Source organism: Salmo salar, chromosome 01 (assembly GCF_965601325.2).
Source record: "Salmo salar chromosome 01, fSalSal1, whole genome shotgun sequence".
Taxonomy (NCBI): domain Eukaryota; kingdom Metazoa; phylum Chordata; class Actinopteri; order Salmoniformes; family Salmonidae; genus Salmo; species Salmo salar.
In genome coordinates, this window is record NC_138291.1 from 73,632,938 (window position 1) to 73,659,478 (window position 26,541).

The following is a 26,541-nucleotide window of genomic DNA, read 5'->3' on the forward strand; positions in this document are numbered from 1 at the left end:
AGATATTGCAGGCTAATAATGTATGTATATGTAGAGACTGTATAAACCGCAATGCGGAATGAACAGCAGGTATATGAGTAAACTGTGTTCTAGAACCACTGCTTTATTGCACTACACTCAATATAGGCCTATTCTAATGTGATATATACATACCAATATAAACGTTACTCATATATGAAATAATATATTTTACTCGGTTATCGTTGCATTACAAGTCCATGTTGAAACGAAAAAAGTAGAATGAGGTGTTATAAAATGTCCAATTGCCCTTTTCATTGCAGTAAGTGAGCTCAGAGGCTTTCCTGGGACTGTAACGCCATCTACTGGCTATAACCTGCCAATCAGTTCTGGAAGGACAAAGACACCCCTTATTTCTGAGAAGTATCTCTCATGTGTCATGTTGCTTACAAAGTAAGAGAAGAACATTCATTACAATATATATATCATCATTACACTGTTTGATGTAACTAGTTAAAGCTGTAGGCAACTGCAGTATGCCATTATATTGAAGCACAACCACACTTTCATGTACCAAATGTCACTATTACTGTGAATCAAATTATTAGCAACACACTGTTTCAGTTTCCAAAAAACCCACATAATCCCTGCACCAATCTCCTATTCCCACCCATGATACATTATCTGTCAGAGAGAGAGAGAGAGAGAGAGAGAGAGAGAGAGAGAGAGAGAGAGAGATGATGATGATGATGATGCTTCTCTATCTATAAAACTGTCAACCGTGCCTCAACAAGCAGTCAACACAAATCTAACTACACAGGTAGCTAAGGTAACTGAACTAAATTACTACCGCCCCGTAGCACTCACCTCTGTCATCATGAAGTGCTTTTAGAGGCTAGTCAAGGCCCATACAGTGCCTTGCAAAAGTATTCATCCACCTTGGCATTTTTCCTATTTTGTTGCATTACAACCTGTAATTTAATGTAATGGACATACACAAAATAGTTTAAATTGGTGAAGTGAAACTGAAAAAATAACTTGTTTCAATAAAAAAAAATGTTTTTTAAAGTGGTGTGTACATATGTATTCACCCCCTTTGCTATGAAGCCCCTAAATAAGATCTGGTGCAACCAATTACTTTCAGAAGTCACATAATTAGTTAAATAAAGTCCACCTGTGTGCAATCTAAGTGCCACATGATCTCAGTATATATACACCTGTTCTGAAAGGCCCCAGAGTCTGCAACACCACTAAGCAACGGGCACCACCAAACAAGCTGCACCATGAAGACCAAGGAGCATCAGGGTTGGGTTATAAAAAAATATCAGAAACTTTGAACATCCCACGGAGCACCATTAAATCCATTATTAAAAAATGGAAAGAATATAGCACCGCAACAAACCTGCCAAGAGAGGGCCGCCCATCAAAACTCACAGACCAGGCAAGGAGGGCATTAATCCTAGAGGCAACAAAGAGACCAAAGATAACCCTGAAGGAGCTACAAAGCTCCACAGCGGAGATTGGAGTATCTGTCCATAGGACCACTTCAAGCCGTACACTCCACATAGCTATGTTTTACAGAAGAGTGGCCTGAAAAAAGCCATTGCTTAAAAAAAATAAGCAAACACGTTTGGTCTTCGCCAAAAGGCATGTGGGAGACTCTCCAAACACATGGAAGAAGGTACTCTGGTCAGATGAGACTAAAATTAAGCTTTTTGGCCATCAAGGAAAATGCTATTTCTGGCGCAAACCCAACACCTATCATCACCCCGAGAATACCATCCCCACAGTGAAGCATGGTGGTGGCAGCATCATGCTGTGGGGATGTTTTTCCATCGGCAGGGACTGGGAAACTGGTCAGGAATGATGGATGGCGCTAAATACAGGGACATTCTTGAGGGGAAACCTGTTTCAGTCTTCCAGAGATTTGAGACTGGGACGGAGGTTCACCTTCCAGCAGGACAATGACCCTAAGCATACTGCTAAAGCAACACTCGAATGGTTTAAGGGGAAATATTTAAATGTCTTGGAATGGCCTAGTAAAAGCCCAGACCTCAATCCAATTGAGAATCTGTGGTATGACGTAAATATTGCTGTACACCAGCGGAACCCATCCAACTTGAAGGAGCTGGAGCAGTTTTGCCTTGAAGAATGGGCAAAAATCCCAGTGGCTAGATGTGCCAAGCTTATAGAGACATACCCCAAGAGACTTGCAGCTGTAATTGCTGCCAAAGGTGTCTCTACAAAGTATTGACTTTGGGTGGGGGGGTGAATAGTTATGCACGCTCAAGTTTGGATTTTTTTTGCCTTATTTCTTGTTTGTTTCACAATAAAAAATATTTAGCATCTTTAAAGTGGTAGGCATGTTGTGTAAATCAAATGATACACCCCCCAAAAAATATATTTTAATTCCAGGTTGTAAGGCAACAAAATAGAAAAAATGCCAAGGGGGGTGAATACTTTCGCAAGCCACTGTATCACCTCCACCTTTCCTGACAGGAGGAGGTTAGAGCTCTGGCAGAGTGGTGCCAGGGTGCATGCTGCCTGCCCTGTAGGACAGCACTCGATGTCAAAGGAAGGCCAAGATGATCATCAAGGACCTCAGCCACCCAAGTCATGGTCTGTTCACTCTGCTACCATCTAGCAGACAAAGACAGTACAGCTTCTATCTCCAGGCCATCAGACTGTTGAAAAGCCATCTCACCATCTCCTGTAGTAAGAGACAATGATAGACTCACTTACACAAAACACACACACACACACACACACCTCATACATATAGTAAATATAGTACCACTGTGAAAACAATTGAATCCCATAGTCCATATTGCAAGCATACTGTAGTTTAAAAACTGCTGAGTCCAAAACAGTTATTCAAATGTGACACATACAACTAAATATTTGAGTAGTTTAACTACTGGTAAATCTATATTTCCAAACTGTAGGGAAAAAAAGGTTTTGTGTTTCTTTTGAATCAAAGCCAGAGGGCTTAAACTACCATTATGGAAAAAACACATGAATTTTACATGTGAAGTGTTACAAAAACACATGTTTTCATGTGATCACATGTGATCTTATGTGAAGTTAATGTGATAACAGGTTACAACATGTAAAGCAACGTGATAACATTTAACTACATGTGAAAACGTGGTTTTGGAACTTCACATGTGATCACAGGTTTTCACATGATTTCACATGAAATTTCATGTGAAATCATGTGATTTTCCACATGAAATCATGTGGTTTTTCTGTAAGAGCTCAACCACAATCATTCCTATTGAATCACTTGACACACACTGAAAGCCTCACACACACATTAGGCCTGTATTCTTTGAAGAAATCTGCTGTGTCTTACTAGATACACACATCTGATGTAATGAAAAGGTCATCGTTACTCATTGTTTAGGTATTAATCATTGAGTTCTGACCAGAACTCATGACGACTTCAATTTCACTCAGGACGCTGACACTACGCTACTACTACTCATATACATACATCAGTGACATTAACTTGACATTTATACATTTTCTATTTGACATCATCTATACAGGGAATCATAAACCTCCCACTCTGAAAGAAGATTAAAATTGTAAACACAACCCACACAATGTGATAACTGCAAGTTCTGCGCCGTATGAAGAAAGATTTTAAGTCATGTTAACATGCACATTACACAGAGACCTTTTACATCTGCTAAGGTTGCTAAAAAAATACTGTATTTAACCTTCAGTATCAATACTTATGCCATTTGAAATCTAATCTCCAGAAATAGACAAGCCTACATGCTTACATTTCAAGACCAATCCTTATTGCTAAAACTACTCAACTCCATTCTATCCAAACAAGTTTTATTTGTCACATGCACGAGTACAGTGAAATGCTTGACTTGCAAGCCCTACCCAGCAGTGCAGTTTTCATTATCAAAATATTATACCTAATCAAAAATCAAAAATAAACACTAGAAATAAGATATAAGAGAGGAAGATACAGTATATAAGAGGCACAGTGCCAATACAATATGTACATTTTGTGCAGCATTTATCTGATACATACAAATTATACAATTTAGGTAGCAGATGTCATGGAGGCCTCCCTTTTTCTGCCCAGTAACAGAATGCTGAGTAATCTCAGTCATAGCCTCCCACGCGCAACTACCCACGCTACACTGGTCTTGGTCTGCACCCTGGTAATAATACCAAAACTACCAGCACTTAACAGACGCCCACAACACAACAGACACTCCATTTACAGTAAATGGGTGCAGTAGAAGCAGAACCAGAATGAGCATGGGGGATTCTGTAACCCATAGAGACCCATATATCACAGAAAACACCTCACTCCAAATTCCTTCCCACTTCAACTAAAAGCTTAAACATCTGATTTGGGTTAGACAGTGTGACTCTTTTATTATACACTTCATTACACAACACTACTAGTTTTTCCATTATAAATGATATGTGTACTGTACATTACAGGGGCTTTTGTTATACTATGCCTTACAGAAAACATTTGGTTAATTAATCTAGCAAACAACCAATGAGATGCATCTGTTTAAAGATTGTCCATGTTTGGACGTGTTCTTGATGATAAAAAAACTGATTGAGTAGAAAGGGAACCATATATTGTCTTTGGACACATTTAGGTGATCTTGTCAAGTGTTAAATAAAATTCATTCCACTTCTACTTTGAATATGCCAATTAGAGATTCATTGTGCATACAGTACATTATGCTGACTACACATTTACAAGAAGCGCACATAACGTAGTTTAGAAATGAAATTATGTGAAAGTAGTGAACTTTTTAAATGTAGAGTAATGTGCAACTTACAAAAATTTGAGTCCTGTAGCCTACATTAAAAAAATGACTAAGAGAAAAACTGAATTCTCAATTGAAAGTCAGCTGCAATTAATGCATTATGCCATGTTGGTCTGCCAAATGAATACAATTTGTGGTTAAGTTTGGCAGGCAGCATATATTACTACGCAGACAGAAATCATTATGTCAATCATTTGAAGTATTAATACGCCTGCGGTCATCCATCTGATCTCTATATCATTTAACCTAATAGTAGGAACATCGTCAAACACTAAAGAAATTGACAACACAAACGGCACTCGAACATGGATGACCCAGCATATGCTTACCATTCACTCACTCCCTCCTGGTCCTCTTAAGAACCCAGACCCTCTGAACACAAAGAACAACAGACAGACTCCATCCATCTGAAATGGGTCAGTTTCATCACAATGAGTGAGACCGGTTCCCTGCCCACACACATAGCTGAATGACCCACTCAAACAGCATCCCCACCCAAGAAGATTACAGATATCCAGATGAGTCAGAGAGAGCAAAAACAGAGTGAGCAGCTAGCAGAACACAATCGCTCATGCCTTAGCTGAGTCACCAAAATTACCACTTCCTATCTTTGCATGCCTGTCATAACTCCCCTAATGACTGGTCAAGTTCTCAGGAATCCACACTGAACCATGGGAAGACTGGATGTGGGACAGTGTGTGTTCCTGAACCAGATTGAGGGGGTTGGGGGAGAAATTAAATTGACCTCTGAGTTGGACATACACTTTGTGTGTGTGTACAGTGCATTTGGAAAGTATTCAGACCCCTTGACTTCGTCCACATTTTGTTACGCAACAGCCTAATTCTAAAATAGATTAAATCGTTTTTTCCCTCATCAAGCTACACATGATACCCCATAATGACAAAGCAAAAACAGGTATTTATACATTTTTGCAAATTTATACAAATATAAAACTGAAATATAACATTTACATAAGTATTCAGATCCTTTACTCAATACTTTGTTGAAGCACCTTTGGCAGCAATTACAGCCTCGAGTCTTCTTGGGTATAACGCTACAAGCTTGGCACACCTGAATTTGGGGAGTTTATCCCATTCCTCTCTGCAGATCCTGTCAAGCTCTCTCAGGTTGGATTGGGAGTTTTGGTGCACAGCTATTTTCAGATCTCTCCAGAGATCAGGTTCAAGTCTGGGCTCTGGCTGAGCCACTCAAGGACATTCAGAGACTTGTCCCAAAGCCACTCCTGCTTTGTCTTGGCTGTGTGCTTAGGGTCGTTGTCCTGTTGGAAGGTGAAAATTCGCCCCAGTCTGAGGTCCTGAGCGCTCTGGAGCAGGTTTTTATCAAGGATCTCTCTGTAGTTTGCTCTGTTCATCTTTGTCTCGATCCTGACTAGTCTCCCAGTCCCTGCCGCTGAAAAACATCCCCACAGCATGATGCTGCCGCCACCATGCTTCACCATAGGGATGGTTCCAGGTTTCCTCCAGATGTGACGCTCAGCATTCAGGCCAAAGAGTTCAATCTTGGTTTCATCAGACCAGAGAATCTTGTTTCTCCTGGTCTGAGAGTCTTTAGATGCTTTTGGCAAACTCCACGCGGGCTGTCATGTGCCTTTTACTGAGTAGTGGTTTCCGTCTGGCCACTCTACCATAAAGGCTGGATTGGTGGAGTGCTGCAAAGATGGTTGTCATTCTGGAAGGTTCTCCCATCTTCACAGAGGAACTCTAGAGCTCTATCAGAGTGACCATCGGATTCTGTCATTTTACTCTGACAACGGTCAACTGTGTGACCTTATATAGACAGGTATGTGCCTTTCCAAATCATGTCCAAATCGACTGAATTTATCACAGGTGGACACCAATCAAGTTGTGGAAACATCTCAAGGATGATCAATGGAAACAGGATGCTCAATTTCGAGTCTCTTAGCGAAGGGTCTGAATTATTCTGTAAATAAGGTATTTCTGGTTTTTATTTTTAATAAATTTGCAAACATTTCTAAAAACCTGTTTTCGCTTTGTCATTATGGGGTATTGTGTGTAGAGTGCTGATGAAAAAAAATATTTCATACATTTTAGAATAAGGTTGTAACGTAACAAAATGTAGTAAATGTAGTAAAGCTTTGACAACAAAAAGGGAATAGTGACGTGATCTACGGGACTTTAATGACGACCAGCCAACCTTTTGATACTGCATCCTGTTCACAGGGTTGGTTAACTCTTGAGGTTCCTTGGGTCTTCGCCAAATTAGGTAAATCCCCTTTTAGTTTTAATGCACCTCACCTTCTGGTGCTGTTCGGGCAATTTAAAGTGATGATTGAGGACCTAGTAGCTGAGGAATGTAACTGTTTTTCTTACATTTTGAGTTGTCCTGTATTATTATACTTTTTTTCACATTGTATTGATTGCTGTTTTGCTTCACATTGTATTGATTGCTGTTTTGCTTCACATTGTATTGATTGCTGTTTTGCTTCACATTGTATTTGATTGTTTTATTACTGTGATCAGGGATCCCTTAAAAATGAGACCCTGGTCTCAATGGGTTTCCCTTGAATAAATAAATAATACATACAAATAAAATTAAATAGGCTCTCCTATTCTCCAGAAGTTTCCATGTGAACCTAGGAGCTCTTCTGTAAATAGAAACTTCCTCTGCTGCAGTTCCCACGCTGGTGGACGTCCCATTCCATACAACACATGCACAGGCTACAGTATATTAGTACATCATATAGAATGCTGCCACAGCTTGTTTTAATAACAAACAAAGTATGTACTATGTATATGTACAGAGAAGTATGTTTTACACATCAAATAAAAACTGTAGAGACATTATGACTTGGAAATGCTTGCTCAGTGTAACTGCGTGTAGGAGGATAGGGGGGGTTTGGCTCTCTCCACTCAAGTCAATGTGAACTGTAAAGAATGATAACTTCTTATCAAAAAGAAAATAAAGGGTTGTGCTCTGATTGCTGCTCTTGCACTATTCACCTTACCCTATAATTTTTCTAAAAGGGAAGACAACTCATAAAAAGATACTGTATTTAGCATTCTACCACAAGCAGATAGGATGGACATTTGTCCTAGTAATTTTGGTCCCTAACCAATACCTATACCCAGGGGCGCAATTTTGGTTTTAGAAGTGGGGGGGACATAATAATAATTATTATTTTAAACACTCCAAACAGCCTACCTGACCGCTCGGAGGCATCCGAATGGTCCTAAAGCACAACGTTGCCTCGTTTTGTATCCCATTCCAATGATAATACTGGGGAGACAAAAATGCAATTTCAGAATGTGGGGGGGACATGTCCCCCCATCCCCATTGAAAGTTGCGCCCCTGCCCATGCCTATTTGATTGGTATCTCAGAACACACAGATAGATATCCAGCATGTTACTACACAGTCATTTCACCACTGAATCTAACTTTTGACTCATAGCCCTGTTGTTGCTGGTCTCCACAGATATGTGCATTGTGAATCCTTCTTTCACTAGATATTGCTCTGTCATGGAGGAGCTCATACTATATGTAAAGTTACATACACGGTATGTCCATCAGTTCATAAGATAAAGGGTGTTTTTAAGACTGTTTTTGGTCTTTGCAATGCTAGATTTTTTTATTTAGTAACTGTCCAGTGAACATTGTAAAAGCTCATATTCTATTTGCTCATACCCAAATAATATTGTTGACTCCTCCTTTACTTGTAGTTGTGGCCAAAGCATAAATTAGAGAAAAAACACTCAGTATAACGCCATCTCAAACTTGTTTTTGAAACAAACAGTTAAAAACAATGCTTGAAATTTGCTGGGATAATGACATCATCCTCTTTTGCCAAGACAGGTCCGTATGTGATTAGTCCAGCAGATTTTAGCTGTTTTCCAAATTCTCCGGGTTGGGGTAAGTATCCTTCTCAAGACTATGGGAGACACGGGCTCAGGAGTGCACACTCACTGCATACAAGCAAGCTAGCTAGCAAGCCAAGCAATCCACAGCTGGTGTTAGCATACAGGTCAAAGCCTATGCAACAACTATCTCGCCAGTCACTTCTATTTCAAATTATGTGGTTTGTAACAGTTGGCCCGCTGGCTGTTTGGAAGCAGTTAGCTATCGCGGCTAACTTAGCTAGCTGGCTAGCCAACAAGAAAGCAAGTCAAAGCAGATCCTCCACACAACAATCACCCCGCCATTCCATTCTATCTTAAATCCTATGGTTTGTAGCTAAAATGTTATGTCAAGAGGAAACTTAGTTAGCTATTGTTGATAGATATACAGTACCAGTCAAAAGTTTGGACACACCTACTCATTCAAGGGTTTTAATTTATTTTTACTATTTTCTACATTGTAGAATAATAGCGAAGACATCAGAACTATGAAAAACCACATATGGAATCATGTAGTAACCAAAACATTTTAACCTGTTTGGGCTAGGGGGCAGTATTGAGAATTTTTGAAAAAATATGTGCCCATTTTTAACTGCCTCCTACACCAACTCAGAAGCTAGAATATGCATATTATTGTTCAGGTTTGGATAGAAAACACCCTAAAGTTTCTAAAACTGTTTGAATGGTGTCTGTGAGTATAACAGAACTCCTATGGCAGGCAAAAACCTGACAAGGTTTCATGCAGGAAGTGGCCTGTCTGACAAGGAGTCGTGCGTCTTACATCTGTTTATTGAAGAGTAAGGATCTTAGCTGTAACGTGACAATTCCCAGGGCTCCAATAGGATCTCAGAACCCGGGAAAAACCTGAACGATGACGAGGCAGCCTCTGGCTGAAACAGATTATCGCCTTATCCAAGTGGCCGATCAGAGGACCATTGAATGAGGCGCGTGCACGATTCGCCCCCGTGGAGAAATTTCATTCGGCTGTTTAGCTTATTGCAGATTCCCGGTCGGAATATTATCGCTTTTCTACGAGATAAATGGCATAAAAATTGGTTTTAAACAGCGGTTGACGTGCTTTGAAGTACGGTAATGGAATATTTAGACATTTTTTGTCACGCCATGCGCCATGCGCACGACCGTTATTTACCATTCGTATAGTGTCTAGAACGCACGAACAAAACAGAGGATATTTGGATATAACGATGGATTATTTGGGACCAAACCTACATTTGTTATTGAAGTAGAAGTCCTGGGAGTGCATTCTGACGAAGAACGGGAAAGGTAAGAACATTTTTCTTATAGGAAATAGGATTTTGGTGAAGGCTATTCTTGCCGGGTGTCTAAATAGCTAGCCGTGATGGCTGGGCTATGTACTTAGAATATTGCAAAATGTGCTTCATCCGAAAAGCTATTTTAAAATCGGACATATCGAGTGCATAGAGGAGTAATGTATCTATAATTCTTAAAATAATTGTTATGCTTTTTGTGAACGTTTATCGTGAGTAATTTAGCAAACTGTTAGTAAATTCCCCGGAAGTTTGCGGGGGGTATGCTTTTTCTGAACGTCACATGCTAATGTAAAAAGCTGTTTTTTTATATAAATATGAACTTGATTGAACAGACATGCATGTATTGTATAACATAATGTCCTAGGTGTGTCATCTGATGAAGATCATAAAAGGTTAGTGCTGCATTTAGCTGTGGTTTGGGTTTTTGTGACATTATATGCTAACTTGAAAAATGGGTGTCTGATTATTTCTGGCTGGGCACTCTCCTGACATAATCTAATGTTTTGCTTTCGTTGTAAAGCCTTTTTGAAATCGGACAGTGTGGTTAGATTAAGGAGAGTCTTGTCTTTAAATAGCTGTAAAATAGTCATATGTTTGAGAAATTGAAGTAATAGTATTTCAAACGATTCAAAAATCGCGCCACTGAATTCAGGTGGCTGTTACGTAGGTGGGACGAATTCGTCCCGCCTTGCCCATAGAGGTTAAACAAATGAAAATATATTTCGATTTTGGATTCTTCAAAGGAGCCACCCTTTGCCTTGATGACAACTTTACACACTCTTGGCATTCTCTCAACCAGCTTCACCTGGAATGCTTTTCCAACAGTCTTGAAGGAGTTCCCACATATGCAGAGCACATGTTGGCTGCTTTTCCTTCACTCTGCGGTCCAACACATCCCAAACCATCTCAATCGGGTTGAGGTCAGTGTAACCGATGTGATATGGCTAGCTAGTTAGCGGTGGTGGGCGCTAATAGTGTTTCAATCGGTGACGTCACTCGCTCTGAGACCTTGAAGTAGTTGTTCCCCTTGCTCTGCAAGGGCCGTGGTTTTTGTGGAGCGATGGGTAACGATGCTTCGAGGGTGGCTGTTGTTGATGTGTGCAGAGGGTCCCTGGTTCGAGCCCAGGTAGGGGCGAGGAGAGGGACGGAAGCTATACTGTTACATCAGGTGATTGTGGAGGCCAGGTCATCTGATGCAGAACTCCATCACTCTCCTTCTTGGTCAAATAGCCCTTACACAGATTGGAGGTGTGTTGGGTCATTGTCCTGTTGAAAAACAAATGATAGTCCCACTAAGCACAAACCAGATGGTATGGCGTATTCCTGCAGAATGCTGTGGTAGCCATGCTGGTTAAGTGTGCCTTTAATTCTAAATAAATCACTGACAGTGTCACCAACAAAGCACCCTAACACCATCACACCTCCACCTCCATGCTTCATGGTGGGAACCACACGTGCGGAGATCATCTGTTCACCTACTCTGCGTCTCACAAAGACACGGAGGTTGGAACCAAAAATCTCACATTTGGACTCATCAGACCAAAGGACATTGTTCGTGTTTCTTGGCCCAAGCAAATCTCTTCTTCTTAATGTTGTCCTTTAGTAGTGGTTTCTTTCCATTAATTCACCCATGAAGGCCTGATTCACGCAGTCTCCTATGAACAGTTGATGTTGAGATGTGTCTGTTACTTGAACTCTGTGAAGCATTTATTTGGGCAGCAATTTCTGAGGCTGGTAACTCTAATGAACGTATCCTCTGCAGCAGAGGTAACTCTGGGTCTTCCTTTCCTGTGGCGGTCCTCATGAGAGCCAGTTTCATCATAGCGCTTGACAGTTTTTGCGACAGCATTTAAAGAAACTTTCAAAGTTCTTGAAATATTCCGCAATGATTGACCTTCATGTCTTAAAGTAATGATGGACTGTCATTTCTCTTTGCTTATTTGAGCTGTTCTTGCCATAATATGGACTTGGTATTTTACCAAGTAGGGCTATCTTCTGTATACCACCCCTACCTTGTCACAACACAACTGATTGGCTCAAATGCATTTAGGAAATAAATTCCACAAATGAACTTTTAACAAGTCACACCTGCTAATTGAAATGCATTCCAGGTGACTACCTCATGAAATTGGTTGAGAGAATGCCAAGACTGTGCAAAGAAGGTCATTAAGGCAAAGGGTGGCTACTTTGAAGAATCTAATTTGTTTTACACTGTTTTGGTTACTACATGATTCCATATGTGTTATTTCATAGTTTCTACAATGTAGAAAATATTAAAAATAAAGAAAAACCCTTGAATGAGTAGCTGTGTCCAAACCTTTGACTGGTACTGTAGGTACTAGCAGGAGCTAGCTAGCTTCACGGCTTGCTAGTTAGGTAGCTAGCAAAATAAATATCAGGAATATAGTGACAAAGCAAAGGACAAAAATGACTCAATCATATGAAATAATCAGTCTGCATTTATTGCTGTTAAAGTGCCCTAGTAGTTCCATTGTGCATCCTGAATCCATCACTTGACTTGGTGCAGCCGGGCTCGGCCACGTGGGAGCTCATTTAAATGTATGGGCGTTTCATTGGCTTTGCGGTCAAATCCTTTTTTTTTTTTTACCAATATACACCAAACAACCCTGTTGTTTCCAAGCAGGCCAATCGGGGTCACCGAGAAAAGCTGCTTTTTAACATTTTTAATTTTACTTTTTTGGAAGGACATCTATTTAATTCATATTGTAATTCATTTTAGGTCATATTTCATAAAAATCTGGAACACTGGACAGGCATGCTATTTCTAAGAGGTTCCTTAAAGATGTAAAATGTAACTTTTTGGGCGACCTGACAAAATTCACATACAAATGTAAGTTATAGTTCTGTCATTCTCATACCTGTTTCATACACTCACCAAGTTTGGCTTTGGTCCCATGTTCATTCGTTGGGTCTCGTCCGTCAAAACGTATGGAATAGTGTCTGACTAATTTTGTCTCCACGAGGTGTGAGACAGGGTTTCCCCACTAGTCCACTCCTATTTATTTTAGTCTTAGATCCCCTGACATGTGCGATATGTGCTGAAAAGACCATCTGAAGTGTGCGCATTTATGAACATGAGTTCAAATTAAATCTATATGCTGACGACATCTTACTCACCCTTAGTAACCCTCCAATCTCCCTACCAGCAGTCTTAAAGCTGACTGACTCATTTGGCTCCCTCTCAAGATACAAGATCAACTGGAGTAAGAGTGAGGCTATGCCTCTCAACCCACACACATTTCAGGCTGACTTAGTGGGTTCCCCATTTGTTTGGAAGACAAGTGGCATGAAGTATCTAGGAATTAATATAGTATTCCCCATAACCAAGATATTCAGTCTAAATGGACCTAGAGTTGTCCAGTTCATCAGTGATGATATTAAGAGATGGATAACTCTCCCCCTATCTGTATGGGGCAGAGCTGACATTTTGAAGATTAATGTATTACCTAGGCTAGCCTGTGATATCTCTTCCATCCCTGTCCAGTTCCAGTCATAGTTTAAGGAGGTAAACTCTCTCCTCACAGTTCTTATAGAAGAATCAGAAACCCAGGATAGGGTATAGGAAACTGGCTGAACCTAGATTCAAAGGTGGGCTGGGTGTCTCAGTTGTATTAATCTACTAGTTGTCACATAATTCAAGATATCCCTTTACATGGGTTTACAAATCTATAAGATTGGCAGCTGGGAGTGGTTAGAGGAGAGGATAATGTCTGAACACAGGTCTGTTTCCCTGGCATCAATGTGGTACTGCCCCCAACATGATATTCTACACTTTTCCCAAGTGAAGGCAGATTTAGGTTTGAGCAAATCTTTATGTTTAGCATACCTACAGCTTAAGACAGTCATATGTACGGTTCGTAAAAAGGAGGATGCAGAACCTCAGGAACGCTGCGTCCAAGAGAGGAACTGTATCAGGCATTTATAGACTGTTGTTTTTTCCCGTCCAAATGCATATTCTCCCATTCAGTTAGCATAGGAGTGTGACTTGAACAATGTCCCCATCGCAATGGGACACTATTTGGAGAAGTGGTCTGACCACTTCAACATGTGTTAGGTATAAGATCATTCAGTACAATATATTGTGTATAGCCTATATCACCCATGTACGTATCTCAAAGATGTTTTAAAATCTATCTAACTTATGCTGGCACAACTGTGGTAGCAACGGCTCTTTACTTCACATATTGTGGGAATGCCTTGGAGTGAAAACATTTTGGTCTGAAGTTAATTCAGTTTTGTCCAACATTTTTTATGTTGAATTTCCAAGGTGTTCCATTTTTTTTTATTTAACTAGGCGAGTCAGTTAAGAACAAATTCTTATTTACAATGATGGCCTTCCGGGAACAGTGGGTGAACTGCCTTGTTCAGGGGCAGAACAACAGATTTTTTTTACCTTGTCAGCTCAAGGACTCGATCCAGCAACCTTTCTGTTACTGGCCCAACGCTCTAACCACTAGGATACCTGCCGCCCCATCTCATGTTTACTTGGTCAAAGCCCAGAAAATATACTGTCTATATACTTTCAGTCAAGAGAATCATTCTTCTTAACTGGAAAGAACCTAAACCAATTTGCTTTTCTGTAGACCGCTGGCCGGAGAACTACTTAGACCTTTTATACATGGAATGTGCAGCTTGCCTGTTCAAGGACTTCAATCTAGGATTACATGGTCACTGGGTCACTGTACGCAAGTTCTTGGACTCTGGAAATGTACACATTCAAGTTTTAATCCTGTAGTCCATACTTGAATATCTGCCAATATAATTTGTACGAAGTAGAAACCTTGTAACTTATTTGATGCACTTCCCTTCCCCTGTTTTTTGTTCTGTACTGCATGAACTGACATTCGTGTTGTTTCTATGCTGGAAAACAATAAAAACTGTTAACAGTAAAGATCTGTCATTCTCATTGAAAGCAAGTCTAAGAAGCGGTAGATGTGTTCTATATGTGCTATTTCTATGTTTCACGTTTTTACATTACAAAATATGTTTGTTTATGGAAACGATATTTAACAGTGGTTTAGACGCAAAAATTATTCTCTGCACTATACTTGCTTGTTTTGTCACATAAACTGAAATTAGGTCGAACAATTTGAATTTTTATAACCACGAAACGGTGGAGCGATTTTTGTATAGTGCATCTTTAAGTAAGCTCCTTTTCGTGGCCTGAGAAATATATATTTCTGTACTTCTGTACATGCGCTTGTCATCTGGTACACAGGAAGGGCCTTTGCAACTGAGAGAAATGAGTCAGTCATGATGCTACAAAAACAGACATTCCCACACTCTGTCACACACCCACACAGGCACTGAGCCAGTCCGTAATGGGAAATAAAAAATACTGGAATTACAGTATGACCTTGATGTGAGAGTAGGAACTACGAATGGAGTATGTTTGCCCACTTGGCAACTACATGAAATGTAGAGACATTTCAAACTCGTGGCCGAGGACAGTTCTACAGCCCTACAGGAGGTCTGGGTTAAATCGGGGGAGAAGAGGAACTGAGTCAGGACTGGATTAGGATTAACAGAGTTAGTTCTCAGCCAGGTCACAGACATATTCTTCATTGTGTGTGCTTAATTACACTACCATGTCAGATATGTGGGGGTGAGACTGCATGCATAACATTTCCTTTCCTACCCCTCAGTTCCAACTCCAGACAAGAAAAACCTACTGTACTGTGTGGGTGATTCACAGTGTGTCTGACCACCAACGATGAGACATCACAGGTGGGAATAATATTAATTTGTGGGAGGTATAGTGGAGGAGTAAAGCCTGTTCTGAGACACCCATAGTTGTTAAAAGCAGGATGTTAGTATTATCCTAGTACAGGGAGTGATGTCGACCATCGGGCTGGCACAATAACCATGAAAAATAAAAACCTTTTTGATTTTCACATGAAGAGGGTAAAATTGGTCATTATTTTACGAACAGAACGGCATGGTCGGGAGGAAAAGCTTAATTTCCAAAAGTTCCAACCGGTCAAAACCATTCGTTTTTGAGACGGGGGTGTCACCAAAGCTGTGCTCTATTCATTAGGTATGTACTGTATACTGTAGCTAATTTTCAAAGATGCAAAACAAATAAAAATACTTTTATGACAATAACAGTGGTCATTTGTATGACAATTAATTGTTCCCCAAACATCTATAATCAACACAGCCCGAGTCGACCATCTGACTACATTATTCTCTCATAACACATTCTACAAATCACTATAGTTTGTAGCAAAAACAATAGAGCCCCACACCTGCCAACAAAATTACTGGGCATGAAGATGTGTATGTCTTACATGTATTAGTTCGATCCATTTTACACAATAAGCGGGAACTGAAATCCCTCACGTGCATACTGAACAGACACACACACACTCCACACACACAATGTCTTTGTCAGGAAAAGTAGGCCAGTGTAGGCCAACAGCTGTGTCCCTGTCCTCATTATAATAATCTACAGTGTGAAACTGGTTTGTACACTTTCTCACTGCTCATCCCCTCCTTCCCCACTGCTTAGAATATGCCTGTCAATAAATCTACCTGACACAAAACAACCAATCAATATCCTCCAATCCTAGAGGGGACAGAGAGAATAGAGCAGCTCACCAGCCCAGCCCAGGGAGGCGGGCAGGAAGCATTCAGACAGACAATGATGTTGGGTGTGATTTCATGAGGAAGTCAATATTCTGAGATCTATCACAGACACCATGGTAACACACTCCCCACATTCCCTTGAATGAGAGCCAGTCAACATCTGATGGATGACCTTTGACCTACACTACAGTACAGAACCCCTTCAGAACATACTCTAGTGTTTCCCATTTACCATTTTGATACTGGTATACTAGTAACTAGACATGCAACACAATGTTACAGGGCTCAGTACATATAAAAGAGACTTTTATGTTAGAGAGACTTTTATGTTATCAAAGCAGAATTACATTTTCACCTACAGTGTATCAACAGTCTTGATAAAGGACAAAAGCATACATTTACTTTTTAGTAAACAACTGAGAAAAAGTTTGTGTTAGTGGGAACAACAATGTACATCGTTATTCATTATGATTTGACCATTGTGAGGTGCTCACATCACTATTGGAAAAACTCTTCCCCGGTTACTGTGAAAACAGTGCCACCTTGAGAGAGACATAACCCTACCAAGTGGAAAGGTAAAAGCCAACATCTCTAAAAATGTTCACTAGATGGCACTAAAATCTAATGTATCTGATATTGCATACCACAAGCCATCACCAGGAGCAGGAGGAGAACAGCTCTTCACTGCTTTATAGAGGTGAATACATTTTCATTAGATTCAAATATGTACTGCACTGACACAAACATGTACTGCAATGACACAAATGACTGATGATTGGTTTAAATAAATTGATAGCAAGAACATTGTGGGACCTGTACTGGTAGATTTCAGTCAGCCTTTGATATTATTGACCATAACCTGTTGCTGAGAAAACAAACAGTACCAGTCAAACGTTTGGACACACCTACTCATTCAAGGGTTTTTCTTTATTTGTACTATTTTCTACTATGTAGATTAATAGTGAAGACATCAAAACTATAAAATAAAACATATAGAATAATTTGGTAACCAAAAAAGTGTTAAACAAATCAAAATGTATTTAATATTTGAGATTCTCAAACTAGCCACCCTTTGCCTTGATGACAGCTTTGCACACTCTTGATATTCTCTCAACCAGCTTCATGAGGTAGTCACCAATAATGCATTTCAATTAACAGATGTGCCTTGTTAAAAGTTCATTTGTGGAATTTCTTTCCTTCTTAATGTGTTTGAGCCAATCAGTTGTGTTGTGACAAGTTAGGGGTGGTATACAGACCAAGTCCATATTATGGCAAGAACAGCTCAAATGAGCAAAGAGGAACGACAGTCCATCATTAGTTTAAGACATGAAGGTACTAACCTTTAGTCAATCTGGAAAATTGTATATTTATAGGAAAGGAAGACCCAGAGTTACCAATGCTGCAATGGATAAGTTCATTAGAGTTAACTGCACCTACGATTGCAGCCCAAATAAATGCTTCACAGAGTTCAGGTAAAAGACACATCTCAACATCAACTGTTCAGAGACGACTGCGTGAATTGTGCCTTCATGGTAGAATTGCTGCAAAGAAACCACTACTAAATGACACCAATAAGAAGAAGAGACTTGCTTGGGCCAAGAAACACGAGCAACGAACATTAGACCGGTGGAAATCTGTCCTTTGGTCTGATGAGGCCAAATTTTTAGTTTTTGGATCCAACCGCTGGGTCTTTGTGAGATGCAGAGTAGGTGAACGGATGATCTCCGCATGTGTAGTTCCAACCGTGAAGCATGGAGGAGGAGGTGTGACGGTTTGGGGGTGCTTTGCTGGTGACACTGTCAGTGATTTATTTAGAATTCAAGGCACACTTAACCAGCATGGCTACCACAGTATTATGCAGCGATACGCCATCCCATCTGGTTTGCGCTTAGTAGGACTATAATTTGTTTTTCAACAGCACAATGACACAACACACCTCCAGGCTGTGTAAGGGCTATTTTACCAAGAAAGAGACTGATGGAGTGCTGCCTCAGATGACCTGGGCTCCACAATCACCCGACCCCAACCTGATTGAGATAGTTTGGGATGTGTTGGACCCCAGAGTGAAGGAAAAGCAGCCAACAAGTGCTCTGCATATGTGGGAACTCCTTCAAGACTGTTGGAAAAGCATTACAGGTGAAGCTGGTTGAGAGAATGCCAAGAGTGTGCAAAGCTGTCATCAAGGCAAAAGGGGTGGCTCCTTTGAAGGATCTCAAATATAAACGTAAATGTAAACTTCCGACTTCAACTGTATGTGTTATTTCATAGTTTTGATGTCTTCACTATTATTCTACAATGTAGAAAATAGTAAAAAGAAATAAAGAAAAACCCTTGGATGAGTAGGTGTGTCCAAACTGGGGACTGAGTTTTATGGCTTTTCAACATCAAAGTCAGAAGTTTACATACACCTTAGCCAAATACATTTAAACTCAGTTTTTCACAATTCCTTACATTTAATCCTAGTAAGAATTCCCTGTATTAGGTCAGTTAGGATCACCACTTTATTTTAAGAATGTGAAATGTCAGAATAATAGTAGAGAGAATAATTTATTTCAGCTTTTATTTCTTTCATCACATTCCCCGTGGGTCAGAAGTTTACATACACTCAATTAGTATTTGGTAACACTGCCTTTAAATTGTTTAACTTGGGTCAAACATTTCAGGTAGCCTTCCACAAGCTTCCCACAATAAGTTGGGTGAATTTTGGTCCATTCCTCATGACAGAGCTGGTGTAACCGAGTCAGGTTTGTAGGCCTCCTTGCTCACACACGCTTTTTTAGTTCTGCCCACAAATTTTCTATAGGATTCAGGTCAGGGCTTTGTGATGGCCACTCCAATACCTTGACTTTGTTGTCCTTAAGCCATTTTGCCACAACTTTGAAAGTATGCTGGGGTCATTGTCCATTTGGAAGACCCATTTGCAACCAAGCTTTAACTTCCTAACTGATGTCTTGAGATGTTGCTTCAATATATCCACACAATTTTACTTCCTCATGATGCCATCATTTTGTGAAGTGCACCAGTACATCCTGCAGCAAAGCACCCCCACAAAATGATGCTGCCACCCCCATGCTTCATGGTTTTCTTCGGCTTGCAAGCTTCCCCCTTTTTCCTCCAAACATAACAATGGTCATTATGGCCAAACAGTTCTATTTTTGTTTCATCAGACCAATGGACATTTCTCCAAAAAGTACAATTTTTGTCCCCATGTGCAGTTGTAAACCGTAGTCTGGCTTTTTTATGGCGGTTTTGGAGCAGTGGCTTCTTCCTTGTTGAGCGGTCTTTCGGGTTATGTTGATATAGGACTCGTTTTACAGTGGATATAGATACTTTTGTTCCTGTTTCTTCCAGCATCTTCACAAGGTCCTTTGCTGTTGTTCTGGGATTGATTTGCACTTTTCGCACCAAAGTACGTTCATCTCTAGGAGACAGAACGCATCTCCTTCATGAGCAGTATGACGGTTGCGTGGTCCCATGGTGTTTATACTTGCGTACTATTGTTTGTACAGATGAACGTGGAACCTTCAGGTGTTTGGAAATTGCTCCCAAGGATGAACCAGACTTGTGGAGGTCTACAATTTTCTTTCTGAGGTCTTGGCTGATTTGTTTTGATTTTCCCATGATGTCAAGCAAAGAGGCACTGAGTTTGTAGGTAGGCCTTGAAATACATCCACAGGTACACCTCCAATTGACTCAAATTATGTCAATTAGCCTATCAGAAGCTTCTAAAGCCATGACATCATTTTCTGGAATTTTCCAAGCTGTTTAAAGGCACAGAACTTAGTGTATGTAAACTTCTGACCCACTGGAACTGTGATACAGTGAATAATAAGTGAAATAATCAGTCTGTAAACAATTGTTGGAAAGATTACTTGTGTCATGCACAAAGTAGATGTCCTAACCGACTTGCCAAAACTATAGTTTGTTAACAAGAAATTTGTGGAGTGGTTGATTAACAAGAAATTTGTGGAGTGGTTGATAAACAAGTTTTAATGACTCCAACCTAAGTGTATGTAAACTTCCGACTTCAACTGTATCTAACAGAACTCAAAGGGTTTTCTTTAATAGAAGCCTCTCTTATGTCAAACATTTAGGGTGTCGTGTACTGCAGGGCAGCTCTCTATGCCTTCTACTCTTTTGTATTTTTACCAATGACCTGCCACTGGTATTAAACAAAGCTTGTGTGTCCATGAAGGCTGATGATTCAACCATATACGTATTAGCAACCACAGCTAATGAAGTCACTGAAACCCTTAATAAAGAGTTGCAGTCAGTTTTGGAATGGGTGGCCAGTAATAAACTGGTCCTGAACATCTCTAAAACTAAGAGCCTTGTATTTGGTACAAATCATTCCCTAGCCTAAGCTCTAGACCTCAGCTGAATCTGGTAATGAATGATGTGGCTGTTGAACAAGTTTAAGAGACTAAAATAATTGGTGTTACCTTACAGTGTAAACAGGCATGGTCAAAACATATGGATTCAATGGTTGTAAAGACGGGGAGAGGTCTGTCCATATTAAAGAGATGCTCTGCTTTTTTCACCCCACACTCTAAAGATCAAGTCCTGCAGGCTCTAGTTTTGTCTTATCTTGATTATTGTCCAGTCATGTGGTCAAGTGCTACAAAGAAAGACTTAGTTAAGCTGCAGCTGGCCCAGAACAGAGTGGCACGTCTTGCTCTTCGTTGTAATCAAAGGGCTAATATTAATCACAGGAGGTTGGTGGCACCTTAATTGGGGACGACAGACATGTGGTAATGGCTGGAGCGGAATATGTGGAAAGGTATCAACAACATTAAACACATGGTTTCCATGTGTTTGACGCCATTCCATTCGCTCCGTTCCAGACATTATTATGAGCTGTCCTCCCCTCAGCAGCCTCCACCGATATTAATGCTGTGCATGCCAGTCTCTCTTGGCTAAGAGTTGAGGAGAGACTGACTGCACCACTTATTCTTTTAATAAGAAACATGAGTGTTGAAAATGTCAAATAGTTTGCACAGTCAACTTACACACAGCTCTGATACACACACTTACCCCACCAAACATGCCACCAGGGGTCTTTTCACAGTCTCCAAATCCAGAAAAAATCAAGAAAGCGTGCAGTATTATATAGTGCCATTATTTCATGGATTCTCTTCCATCTCATATTGCTCAAATAAACAGCAAACCTGGTTTAAAAAAACTGATAAAGCAACACCTCACGGCACAATGCCTCTCCCCTATTTGACCTAGACATTTTGTGTGTATGTATTGATATGTGTGCCATTTTAAAATGTTTGTAGTTCTGTCCTTGAGCTATTCTTTTCTATGAATGTTCTGTATTATGTCATATTTCATGTTTTGTGTGGACCCCAGGAAGAGTATACGCTGCCTTTGCAACAGCTAATGAAGATCCTAATAAAATACTAAACACCAAAAAGTTTTCAATTTATTCTGAAGTATGATTTTAAGGATTTCACTTTGCTATCACTTCATCAACTGTTCTGATTACCTGTTGGCCAATTCCTCTTTTATTGCTCTTCTCCATAACTGTAGATATTAAACGCAATATACTAAACATTAGCTTTATTCAAGTTGTGAATATTAGACTATTGCACCACCAGTACTGACACCAGTTTGCAGTACAATACTAAAACCAAACGTGTTCAGACTCAGACTGCCACTTCAACACTACACACGTTGTTTTATGAATGCAAGTTTCAACGCCACCACTTCCTTTTCTCTTCTACTCAACAATGGCAGGTTTTTACTGGAAACCAGTCCCACTGACTAAAAACAGACTGGGGTGCCGTTGTAAACTGACATATCGTTACAAAACTAGGTTTTACATGTGAACCTTCACAACTGTTAACCATATAGTGCCACAAGCTCCAACCACCATCAACTATTTCTGTTTAGCATTTTCAGCATGCAGTGACCAGAGCTCCACAAGTACAGAAAGACATACACTATTCTGGAGAATAACCATTACCTCCATCCTGTGATACAGCAGACTGCAGCTCCTGTTGATGAAGCTAATATGAGGGGGGAGTTCATTCTAAATGAGAATCACCAGAATGTGTTCTAGTTCCACTCCCATCAATCATGGGAAGAGGAGATGACCTCGCTCAGTGCCCCAAGGATTGTAATTCTGTCAACTGTGTGCCGTGCATGTAAATACAGTTGGTTTTCTGTCCATCTTAAATGTAAACTGATTTGGGTGGGACCTGTCTTTCAGTCTGCCTAAGCTAAAACACAGAATACAGGGAGGGAGGAACTTTAGATTAAGGTCACCTTTGTGGTTTCTGAAGAGCAATATGAAAATGACTGTTCTATTCACAGCTTATCTGATGAATGTAGCCAGCTAAATGAGCCAAACATAAACCACATGAATGGATATGAGAGAGAGAGAGGGAAGTCCCAGAGTACTCATTCTGTGACAGAAAAATTGTTTCATTCAGGCCAAGGAAAAGACAGAGCTTTTTGGTTGTAGAGTATATGGAACACTAGGGCTTAAATATTTTGGAAATGTGTTGTTATCTAGAGGCAATCTGTCCTTGTCTCCTGTCCTATCTGAGGTGAATGGGCTGAATTGGATAGATGGGTGTTTGCATTCACCTCTTCCAGTCGTTTTATGTTTGTGGTAACGAAAGAAATGCAATCTAAACTGAACCAGTGCACTTGGGATAATGTCCATGAAACAGGTGCTGCATTCTCGATAGCTCACGCCCCCCTATCTTCTTGTCACTCAGAAATGAAAGTGTATGACTCGGCACTCTAGTCTCATCACAAACCCGGGCCCTATAGAAATGTAGATAAATAATATATTGAGTATGCATTCCGTTCATATTTTGGATGGGCAGAATGAAATGTGTGTAATAAGACAGTTCTCCAAAGGGCTTTGTAAGATTGCCAACGGTTCAAAGACTATTGGATTTGAAAAAGTTTTACACTTCGTTTTTTTAAATACAAAAAGGAACAGGAAGCTAGACTTCTATCTCATGCTGACATTGCATGCTTCCTTTTATCTCTGTAAACCGCCCTTTACACGAGTACTCTGTAGTCCACACATTTTTTTTATCAGCCAGCGTCATTAGTGCTTCACTTCCGAAACGTCAATTTCAGAGGGAAGTTATCGTTCAAATGTATCCATAAATATGTAAATAATGACTCTTATTGCATACATTTAACTGCACCCTAGTTGGCCCTTATATGTGTACAGTACTTATATTTCCATTCAAGTATCACTGTATGGCTTCCTCAAACTACAAAATATTATTTAAAATGTAAAATATTCGTTCGGTCTTCGCGTATGTCTACTCACTAACAAAAATGTATCAAATAAGTTATTTCATATGTAATTACTACTTACCCATTATTAAAAGTAGTGCAGAATATTTCTGGTTTGCCCCAGTCAGGAACGAGTTAGGTTGATAATACATTTTGACCAAGTTATTTCGATGTTGGCAAAAGTCATTCTAAACCGGACTAAGCAGTGTAACGTTAGCTACCTAACTGATCGAAGTCCTGCCTTTTCATGTACAGTAAGTAACACTAGGCGTTTGTAGTTCTGTAGTCATTCATAGCTTTGGAGTTGAACTGTGACACTTTTCTTCGTAATTGGTCACACCCACCTCCCTTCACGAACTGACAACCTTTCCATTCAAACGTTGTCTGAATTAATTTAATGTTTGTTTGTGCACATAAGTAGGCACTTTTAAAACAACTTCATTTGGGGCAAAAGGGGACCAAAAATCGTCCCAGACATTTGAAACACACAGGACAATTTTTCTCCTTTGATGCCCCCAAACGGACCATTTTTTCCTCAAGGACCCCGCATCGGCTAATTGTTTCCCTTGAGGCTACCAATATTTGCCATATAATTATAATTTTGTGCCAAAAATCCAAGTTTGTCAGGGCCACTAGGCTAAATCTAGACCAGCCCATCTGGCATGTGACCGAAATGCCAGTAAACACCTGACTAGAATCATAAAAAAAAATATAGCCTATTTATAAACTGGACATTTGATTCGGATTCTGCAATTTTTTTATGAAACTTGTTTTTTAAAGATTAAGCACCAAGAGGCATTTTTTGATTTGTTTGTTTTGTGTTATTTTTATGGCCTTGTTTCAATGTTGACTTTGGAAGTGAGAACCTCCAGGACCATAGGGTGTGTACCAGTATGACATACATAGAATGTTTTGTGTAAACAGCCCACTCCCTAGGGCACTGGTTCCCACAGCTTATTAAAGGAATCACCTTTGAAGGTCATAAACTCGTGAATAAACCCACTCTTGACTACAGTTCCGGTTGGCCATTGACCTGTAAAATCCCATGACATTTTTGGAATATGAAGTTGTAGATCCTGTTACACATTTCCTGGAAGTCCATAGAAGAACAAACCAAATGGCAATGTCATACTTCCTACAGAGGAAAAAATACACAGCATCACTGCCTCTTTGTACCAGCTTTAGAACTGGTTGCTGCCTCCCCAGAGGATTTGCACTATTACTCACTTCACTTGGCTGGTTTCCACAATGTTCCAAAACACTATTCAATTATACTGTATAGAAACTACAAGATAATTAGTTACCCACATTGTACTTCCCTCCCAATTAGTTAACAGAGAAAAGTTGCACCGCACAATTTAAAAAGGTCCAATGCAGCCGTTTTTATCTCATTACGGTGATTGTTTTCAATTAGAAAGGTAAAAAATAAACCAAAATAGCTTCTTAGAAAGGGGCAATTTCTCAAGCAAGAATTTGGCTAGGACTGTCTGAGGGAAAACTGAAAAATGTGCTGTTATTGGGAGAGGGGTTTGGGACTCTCTTATTGGTCTATTAATTAATTTATTGCATGGTGACATCACCATGGAATGCCAAAATTCCATCCCACCAAAACAGGCTGAAATATCAGGTGTTCTTTTCAAACAGCTCTTACACTAAAAGGGCATTATCATTTTCACAGTATTATTCTAACTTAAGTATGGAAATGTATATAAAAACAGGAAATCACATTTTTGACTGCACTGGGCCTTTAAATTCCTTACGTTCTCTGATGCTTCTCCCTCACAAAATCAAATACTTTCCTGTGTGCGTCTAATGTTCACTGAATCACATGACAGCACTTCTACGAATGTGGTATGTATGCAATCCATCTGCCACAGCTCTGTGTGCCTTTCATGCCAGTTGGTCCTACAGATGCCACAAATGAGCTATAGTCAACTTATTTTTTATTTTTTTAGAGCCTGAATGTATACCATGGGGAGACTGATAAACAGCTAGGCCATGTTTAACAATTCATGGTCAAGATGAGGTCAAAGCTATTTGGCTATACAGAGTACTCGGAAAGTATTCAGACCCCTTGACTTTTTCCACATGTTGTTGCGTTACAGCCTTATTCTAAATGTAATCAATTTATTTATTTTCCCCTCAATCTACACACAATACCCCATAATGACAAAGCGAAAACAGGTTTAGAAATGTTTGCACATTTATTACAAACAAAAAACAAATACCTAATTTACATGAGGAAAAAGTTATTTACTGCATGGAAGGGGTCTGAATACTTTCCGAATGCACTGTACAAGGCCAAAAGAAAACAGAGATTTGTATGGGGTGAGGCGGGTGTGGTATTTGTTGCAGGATGTTTTCCATTATACTGTGGAATGTTCCCAGAGCAGTTATGTTGTTAGATCACAGCTCTGGCCAATGCATTCTGTTGCACCACAGCCCACGCACTACTTCCCAACACATACTGCAGAGACTGAACTAATATCTGAACAACTTTTCCGGAACATATTTTCTGATAATTCAAGGTAACAGTCTAGACTATATCCGGTGCCGAAATGGCTCTTGTAATGGAAAATACAAAATGGCAATACTGCAACCACACAGAGTTGGCCAAAATAGCATGTACAATGCTTAAAGTTCTTGGTCGTCCACATCCATGTTAGTTAACAGCTTTACCTTTAAATACATTTAGTGCAAATTCTTGTCACTTACACTAACA

At 39.9% G+C, this 26,541-nt stretch overlaps 1 long non-coding RNA gene across 1 annotated transcript in view; it reads right to left on the minus strand.

Annotated features, from left to right (window-relative positions):
- The window catches only part of LOC106608135 (uncharacterized), a 39,400-nt gene extending 15,227 nt beyond the window's left edge, over positions 1–24,173 (minus strand). Inside the window, exon 1 of the long non-coding RNA XR_001329393.3 lies at positions 23,902–24,173. This is a non-coding gene — a long non-coding RNA (uncharacterized LOC106608135). The remainder of the gene's footprint in view (positions 1–23,901) is intronic.
- Positions 24,174–26,541: the final 2,368 nt, after the last annotated feature.